We start from the raw sequence: 8002 nt of genomic DNA, 5'->3' as shown, positions 1-8002 counted from the left end.
TATTAGTTTGTGCCAGCATGGTTTTATGCGTAACAGATCTTGCCAGACTAATTTAGTTGCCTTTTATGAGGAGGTGAGTAGGAACCTTGATGCTGGAATGGCAGTTGATGTCATCTACTTGGACTTTGCTAAAGCGTTTGATACAGTACCTCACAGAAGGTTAATGATCAAATTAAGGAATATTGGCCTAGAACATAATATTTGTAATTGGATAGAGAACTGGCTGAAGGATAGAGTACAAAGAGTGGTTGTAAATGGAACATTTTCTAATTGGACCAGTGTGGTTAGTGGAGTACCGCAGGGGTCAGTCCTTGGGCCTTTGCTGTTTAACTTGTTTATTAATGACCTGGAGGTGGGCATAGACAGTATTGTTTCTATTTTTGCTGATGACACTAAATTGTGCAAAACTATAAGTTCCATGCAGGATGCTGCCGCTTTGCAGAGCGATTTGACAAAATTAGATAACTGGGCAGCAAACTGGAAAATGAGGTTCAATGTTGATAAGTGCAAAGTTATGCACTTTGGTAGAAATAATATAAACGCAAACTATCTACTGAATGGTAGTGTGTTGGGGGTATCCTTAATGGAGAAGGATCTAGGGGTTTTTGTTGATAACAAGTTGTCTAATTCCAGGCAGTGTCATTCTGTGGCTACTAAAGCAAATAAAGTGCTGTCTTGTATAAAAAAGGGCATTGACTCAAGGGATGAGAACATAATTTTGCCCCTTTATAGGTCCCTGGTAAGGCCTCACCTTGAGTATGCAGTGCAGTTTTGGGCTCCAGTCCTTAAGAAGGATATTAATGAGCTGGAGAGAGTGCAGAGACGTGCAACTAAACTGGTTAAGGGGATGGAAGATTTAAACTATGAGGTTAGACTGTCGAGGTTGGGGTTGTTTTCTCTGGAAAAGAGGCGCTTGCGAGGGGACATGATTACTCTGTACAAGTACATTAGAGGGGATTATAGGCAGTTGGGGGATGTTCTTTTTTCCCATAAAAACAATCAGCGCACCAGAGGTCACCCCTTTAGATTAGAGGAACGGAGCTTCCATTTGAAGCAGCGTAGGTGGTTTTTCACGGTGAGGGCAGTGAGGTTATGGAATGCCCTTCCTAGTGATGTGGTAATGGCAGATTCTGTTAATGCCTTTAAGAGGGGCCTGGATGAGTTCTTGATCAATCAGAATATCCAAGGCTATTGTGATACTAATATCTACAGTTAGTACTAGTGGTTGTATTTATAGTTTATGTATGTGAGTATATATTGGTAGGTGTGGGTTAGGTGTGCTGGGTTTACTTGGATGGGTTGAACTTGATGGACACAGGTCTTTTTTCAACCCTATGTAACTATGTAACTATGTAACTTTATTTGCTTTAGTAGCCACAGAATGACACTGCCTGGCATTAGACAACTTGTTATCAACAAAAACCCCTAGATCCTTCTCCATTAAGGATACCCCCAACACACTACCATTCAGTAGATAGTTTGCGTTTATATTATTTCTACCAAAGTGCATAACTTTGCACTTATCAACATTGAACCTCATTTTCCAGTTTGCTGCCCAGTTTTCCAATTTTGTCAAATCGCTCTGCAAAGCGGCAGCATCCTGCATGGAACTTATAGTTTTGCACAATTTTGTGTCATCAGCAAAAATAGAAACAGTACTGTCTATGCCCCCCTCCAGGTCATTAATAAACAAGTTAAAAAGCAAAGGACCAAGGACTGACCCCTGCGGTACTCCACTAACCACACTGGTCCAATTAGAAAATGTTCCATTTACAACCACTCTTTGTACTCTATAGCAATAGATAGATAAACAGAACAAAAAAAAAGATTGACAGATAACTAAGATAGATAGATAATTAACATCATTTTAAAAAATTATTTTAACTTCTTCACTAAGTTTAACTTAACAGTGGAAGTTGGTAGTTATTTGTACACTCATGCGTAGAATATGCAATTGTATGTTCCATCTGATAACTTTTTCACCCAGTTTGCTCATCAGTTAATTCATTTGATTCAATTTGCCACTACCTCTACAATTCATTGTAACTTGATGAAAAATACTAACTCTGACATTGACATTCACATCTTATGGAAAAATGTGGCTGTTTGACTGAAAAAAATCCAGTTGAAAAATATTTGCAAAAAAAAAACTCTTTTTTTTTTTTTGGCGAAACAAACACATGGCTAACTTCTAGCGTAGATTTGAAAAGGTTTTTTGCCACTCACAAATAAACAAATGTTGCCACTAATCTGTATCATTATACCAAAACAAAATACAGTTTAGTTATACAAATATCTTTTAAGTCTGTATCCTGGAATTATATATTGTATTATATTGTCTCCAATTGGAAATTTGGGCAATATTTATTATGTTTAATTAATTTTTTACAGATTTGACATTTTTACAGATGCTGCCATATCCAGAAGTTCAGCAGAACATAGAATCCACTGTTATATATGGTAGCAAAGAAGCAGCACTCCTTCACTCACCGCTCGTACCCCATCCCCTAGACAATGAGTAGAGGTGGAAAATGAGTTGTCCCAGGGACCCCATAGGGAACAGCAGGCACGTGGAAACTACATGCCTGCTGTTTCCTGCTCTTCTTCTTCCCCCATTGAATCATATATTTTTGCCTCAAAATAATGTTTTATTGCCATTGCGAATAACAATATTGGCTAACTGCATTGCATAATACCTTTTGTATGTTATGCCTCTGCACACCACATAGTTTGGTAAATCTATGCATATTGGGCTTTAAACTGTTCAGTAAACCCCTTTAGTTCATATACCCCATATAATGGGGTAAAATGAAAGCTTTGTGACGTTTTTCAGAAATTTCATAAAAAACGCTACATTTAGCTTAGCTTTTCTGTTTGCCATGCAAAGAAATATTTACCCATTTTAGGTTTTGCAGTATGTGTATTTTCTGAAAATATGAGGCTTTCTGGGACCAATTGATTTATTTGCCATTATTACCACACATAAATCAGGCGCTATAGTTTTTGGTAGTAGGAATATATGCCATGATATATGTATGTACCAACGTAATTTTGGGGTCTCTAAATGCTAGATACTTTGCTAATTCTATGCACAATGGGCATCAAACTGTTCAGCAGATCCTTGGCATTCATATTTAGGAATTTTTTTTCTTGGTACCTAATGCAATGTAGGAGATAAGATCCTAGAACGTGGAAGCTTTGAGGCAATTTTTAGGTATTTCATTAAGAAAGCATTGCAACCCAGTAGTTTTGAGTAGGGATGGGCGAAATAATTTCTTTCTTTGATGCAGGCGTCGCTTTCTATGACTAGCATGTCAAATGAATGACACACACCTAAAAAACTATGCATGTGGCAAAAGTTGATGCGTGCACGTTAGAAAGCACCGCCCACATCAAAGGAAGCGCCGCACAGCTAATTTTACTGTCACGCTGCATATTTTTTTGCTGCGTGAATCATTTCGCCCATCCCTTGTTTTGAGAACAAAGACATAGTTTCCCATTTTGGATTTGCCTGAATGTATACTTTCCAATGTGTGCTTGCCTGAATGTGTTTTTTACCCCACAAAAAATGTATGGTTTTAGGAGGTCAGCATAGTTTTTTTGTGGTGCGAATCATTTCGCCCATCCCTAGTTTTGAGTACAAAGACATAGTGCTCTAAATCTTGTTCCAGAAGTAGAAAAACACAAAAACTTGGGCAAGATTTAGAAAGCTCATGTTCAAAAAATGTCTGGCACTTAGTGCAAATTAAATGCAAAATTCTGCATGTAAAGGGTTAAGGGAGGACCTTACACTGGCTATTAAATCTTTTGCAAGATCAGTCAGCCGCTATAACCATAACTCTTGGCATTTTTATCCACATATTATGACAGTTTGGGACTTTGGAATTTTAATGGTGGTTAGACAATTGTATTCATTACTTTGGCAACCTATATGTACAGATGAAGTGCTGGGCATCCCATAAGGTGTCTGGTTACAACCAGTTGTGATATCACAAGATAACTAATTTATAACTAAGCTGGAATGCTTTTGATCTTTAGTGTCACATTTGGCTTCTAATGAAGTGTTAGCTTTGGAGACTAGAACAATGTACAGACAGTCACAGATTATTTAAATGTGCAGAAGTGTAATGATCTTTTCATATGGATGCAGCCTTTGAATTACTGGTGAAAGTTAAAAGCTATAGGAGAAACACCAATATGTGTTCTCTGGTTCCTCATATTGTGCATTTATAAATATCAGTATGCAGCGTTATATATTAAAATAAAACACATACCATACAGGTGCTCTTTTAGCTCAGTGAGTAAGTAAAGAGGTACAATGGGGTGTATGAATGTATTTATTTGTTTATATAGTACCAAAATGGTATGCAGTGTTTTACAGCATCTGCAAGGGCAAACAGAGTATTGAGCTGTATTAAAAGGGGCATAGATTCACGGGAGGAGGGGGTTATTCTTCCCCTTTACAGAGCGCTGGTAAGGCCCCAGCTAGAATATGCTGTTCGGTTTTGGTCTCCAGTGCTCAAATGGGACATGATTGAGTTAGAGAGGGTCCAGAGAAGGGCAACTAAGTTGGTAAAGGGTATAGAAAGTCTCAGTTATGAAGAAAGACTGGCCAAGCTGGGTCTGTTTACACTTACACAGGTTTATGGGAGATAGCTCTTAGTACAAGTTGATCCAGGGACTGCTCCGATTGCCATCTTGGAGTCAGGAAGGAATTTTTTCCCCACTGCGGAAAATTAGAGAGGCTTCAAATGGGGTTTTTGCCTTCCTCTGGATCAACTAGTGGTTAGGCAGGTTATATATAGGCATTATGGTTGAACGTGATGGACGTAAGTCTTTTTTCAACCCAACTTACTATGTAACACAAACAGGGGTATAGTTCTAATAAGTTATGTTATAATAAGTAGAGAAGTTGCAAGTTCAAACCCTTATATTGTTTTATTTCTTAGATCACAATATTGTTTATTACTCTACTGCTAGATCTGTATATATATTATTTGCTATGCAGGGGTAAACTGACACTACAAGCTCCTTGCACCTTAATAAATGCTATTGTCAGGCACAATATTTGTGGCTAAACCTTGTATATGTATCAGTTTCTTAAACCTTGTCTTGCTCTGGACTACAACTCTCAGAAATTTGATAATCAGTAATGCCCAGTGAGGATTGCTGAACATTATTTCTCATTTCACTTTGTGTATTCAGTATGTGTGTTATGAGAATTCTGGGATTTGTGGTCCCAGCTGAATCAGCTTGCCAGTTTGGGAAACAGGAGTGATAAGCAAATTTACAATTGAATGGTGGAACAGAAAGACAGTTCCTTCCCAACACCCGCACTGTAATTTGACTCCATGTCATAGTAGGCAGAACTCTTGCATGGGGAGAATCGCTGCCATTGGGATGCAAAGCTAGTTCTCCGTAGCCCTATTGGGTTTATTTAATGGTTAAATGATTCCCTTTTCTTTGTAATAATAAAACAGTACCTGTACTTGATCCCAACTAAGATATAATTACCCCATATTGGGGGCAGAACAGCCCTATTGGGTTTATTTAATGGTTAAATGATTCTCTTTTCTCTGTAATAATAAAACAGTACCTGTACTTGATCACAACTAAGATATAATTACCCCTTATTGGGGGCAGAACAGTCCTATTGGGTTTATTTAATGGTTAAATGATTCCCTTTTCCCTGTAATAATAAAACAGTAAATTTGAGATAAAACTCAGATGCTACCTTCTGGAGCACTAAAACATTATTTTGCCTAGTCCTGCACTTAAGGGCAAATGCCCATACCTGGTGCACTCCTACTTTCCAATTTGTGCCTGTATGTTACCCAACCACTTAGATTGTAAGCTCTACGGGGCAGGGACCTCCTTCCTACTGTGTTTCATACCACATGGCACTTATTCCCTGTGCATTTATATATATTTATTGCATTTATTTATTATAACACTTGCCCTCCTTTTGTGTAATTGTGTATATTGTAAGATTGTACAGCGCTGCGTACCCTTGTGGCGCTCTATAAAGTTATACATACATACATATGATTATGCGCCTGATATACATTGTACCAACTGGATTTGCCCAGAAACAGCCCAGTGTGTAATTACCCACAGCAGAGACTAGTGCTCTGTTTGCTTTTACCAGGAGGTAATCTTAATTACTCTTAGCACTTCCCACATTCCAGAGACTAACAGCCTGGTGTCAAAGTGGACCCCCTACTGTGCATGTTCCCTTTCCAGGCACCACCTGCTGTCTGAAAACAGAATAACAGCCTAAGAAGACTTTTTTTTTCTCCTGACACAGCATGGAGATGGTACGAGATAACACAAACAGGATAGCCTGTGTTATTTTGTAACTAGTTAAGTTTTGGGAAACCCAGCACTTCATCTGTAAATCATTTCGGGTGTGAGTAATTGGAAGACCTTGGAACAAAAAAACCAAAACAGTTTACAAAGACTCATTATTAGCAACTTATTCTTCATTTGAAATGTTATCTACTACATATATCCACTACTTATCCCCATCCTAAAGGTTTAATAATATTAATGTATCATATTTTAACTGATATGGCAAATTATGTCTGCCTTCTTATGTTAGCAGCTTGGAACACGATCTTAAGCAATCGCTTGAACCTAACAATTGGCAACATATTTAGGAGGCTGCTAACAAATGTTCAATTAATCATGTCCATACTAAAATCTCATATAAATTCCTAACCCACTGGGATTTGGCACCAGCTTGATTATATTAAATGATCTCTACTAAAGATCACAATTGTTTAGAGTCTGTGGAGAAGAGGCGTTTACAGGCCAATTTTGGTGGCATTGTCCTATTGTACAAAGTTTTTGGTCCTACGTTTTTAGGGTTATTGAATTGTAAACTCACGTCCATTGATGGAATTTATATCCAATATTAATTATATAAGACATAAGCTATTTACTTTCATATTTTCTGTGGCTCGCTGTTCATTACTATTTGGTAAAACATATGATAAAAACTAGACAGCTTATGTAAAATATAGAATGTATTTCCAGTAAGATTAGGCAAATTATATAGTCTATATAATTAGTTATAATTATATAAGGTCTATCTACCTATGCCCACATATTTTTCCAATTACATGTTTAGCAACTTGCATATTAAAATTAGGCAGAAAAGGCTTCTTGATAATTTATGATTATTATTATTATTACATTGACTATATTTACCTAAAACTGTAGAGCCATTGAAGCAGGAAAATAAGCAAGCAAGAAATTTATGAACTTACTTGGCTACTTTGTCAGCACCAAAAAATAAGATGAGAAGTTTCCACATGGTTAAGTGTGATGAATGAACAATCGATCAAAATGCTGCTGCTGTCAGTCATGTCATGTATACAGTTTCCCTGTAGAGATTGTACCATATGCCTACTTCATTATGGAGCTCACCAAAACCACCAGAAACACAAATGAGTTTTCCAAAGCAACCAAATGCTTTCTGAGCACATGAAATATGATAGATATCATATCCAAACACATGATACTGTATGGGCAGGCTGCTGGTAAATGTTGTTATTTGATATTTTCAGAATATCAAACCTTTTTATATGTATGTTGAAGAGAAAATGTTGTCAAATCATTAACCTCTTATCAACCTCTAACCTCTAATCAACCCTTTTACTACCAGCCGATTTGGTCAAAGTGGAACTTGTATTGCCAGACAGTTTTTGAACAATTTGCACTCTTTCTCTTTAGGGGCCTTTCCTATATGGTACTTTTAGTTTATCTGGGAAAATAATATATTGTTTTTTGGGTTTTTTTTGATAGCCAAAGCTTTCAAAATATGCTAGAATTTTTGTGTAATTCCACTTCTGTAACAAGATATGGGCTTCTAAGAAGCCAATTCACTAAAGCCAGAAAAAATGAGTGATATTTATAGCATGTATTAAAAATATTATCACTTCTTATATTTTGAGAATTAACGATCGATTCACTTAAAGGACACTTGTCAAAATTAAGA

The sequence above is a fragment of the Xenopus tropicalis genome, chromosome 5, assembly GCF_000004195.4.
Source record: "Xenopus tropicalis strain Nigerian chromosome 5, UCB_Xtro_10.0, whole genome shotgun sequence".
Classification (NCBI taxonomy): domain Eukaryota; kingdom Metazoa; phylum Chordata; class Amphibia; order Anura; family Pipidae; genus Xenopus; species Xenopus tropicalis.
The sequence above is the reverse complement of the archived record's forward strand: the minus strand, read 5'-3'. Positions refer to the sequence as shown.